Source organism: Solanum dulcamara, chromosome 3, assembly GCF_947179165.1.
Source record: "Solanum dulcamara chromosome 3, daSolDulc1.2, whole genome shotgun sequence".
Taxonomy (NCBI): domain Eukaryota; kingdom Viridiplantae; phylum Streptophyta; class Magnoliopsida; order Solanales; family Solanaceae; genus Solanum; species Solanum dulcamara.
This window is the reverse complement of record NC_077239.1, coordinates 18,782,979-18,784,576: the sequence shown is the minus strand read 5'-3', so window position 1 is coordinate 18,784,576 and position 1,598 is coordinate 18,782,979.

Below are 1,598 nucleotides of genomic sequence, written 5' to 3'. Positions count from 1 at the left end.
TTGATCAAATATGCATAGACTTATTTTAATAATCATAATTCGTTCAATGCATGAAAAAACAAATCATAATTCATTAAATGCATGAAAAACCATTCTCCTCATGTCAAAATAAATATATTTAATGCAACAATCATCAATTCATCTGGGGTCCATGGGAATAAAATCATGAACAGCTAATTAAAAACTCAAATCATAAGAATCAAGATGTTATATTCATCGATGTATAGAGAATGTAATAAGGAATTACGTAAGTTACTCAAGAACTCAATCAAACGAGATTAGAACTCAAACTCAACCCTAATCTTTACTAACCGAATATGTAGGGGTCGAGGGGGAACTAAGTCCAGCATTGGGATTATCCTGACATACCTGGAAGTCAAAGAAACAATCGAGACTTGAAGGAATTTCTGGAAAACCCTTGAACCCTAACTTTCTTTCTTTTCTCCAATTGCTTCTCTCAAAAGTTCTAAGTGTGAATGAGAGGTAAAACCTTGAGGGTAAGTAAAGGGACTGATTATTAGTCCCTAAACGTGCAGGGTTAAGTTTGGAAAATGGTAGAAAACTACCAAAATGCCCTACATTAAACTGAGTCAAGCATCCTTCATGGAAGGCCACAATATTTTGTATAGCTCACCACGGTCTGTGGTGAGCGTCTTGGTCTTAGACTTATGTTGGATTTGGAGAGGATGCCATCATGGGACCACCATGCCTCATGGGAACCCAACCTAGCCTCTTAGCATACCATTCATGATCATACAAATGGTAAGTAACTAAATAAGCTAAATAGATACGAAAGCATAGTCTCAATAAAGAGCATAAGTCTCAAAAATTCTAAATGAAAGAAAACATAGACTCTAAAAATCCAACAAGGGCCCTACTAACCAGATGGGGGCGTAAGAAAAGCTCCTAGATGACTCAATATAAAAGATAGAAAAAACGTCATAAGATCATAAGAAAGTAAATGTCATGACCCAACCCCGTAGGCCACGACTGGGGTCCGACCTGGACCCCCCGTACACATATCTATTAGCTATGGTCACATTAAATTATAAATAAGATAAGATCAGGTCACAGAGCCCCACTAGGCGATAACATTTTCAAAAACTTGTAGCTCTTTTCGTCTGTATCACAACATGACAGGGCACATAAGCCGACAAGGCTTCCATAGCATAATATCATATATCATGTATCATGTAGACCCATATGAATCATACTGACACATACAACCCACACATACATGTCTGCAGACCTCTAAAAATATAGTGATAACATATAGCGGGACAGGGCCCCCGCCGTACCCCTAAATAGACAAAACAATTTTATACATCATTGGTCCGTATTCAAAAAACTAGGCTCCGATATAATAGAGCCTCTTCCAACTGAGCTGAACGGAATCCTAAGCTGACGGACTCCCAAAACCTGTATCGGTAACTGCGGGCAGGAAATGCAGCCCTCCAAAGAAAGGGGGTCAGTACGACATATGTATTGAGTATGTAAAACATAATATGATACAACTGGAAGAATATCTAAAATAGAGAAGCAGGGGATAAAATGTCAAATCCGAAGTCAGTACCTGGAAAAGTAAAATCATGCATGCT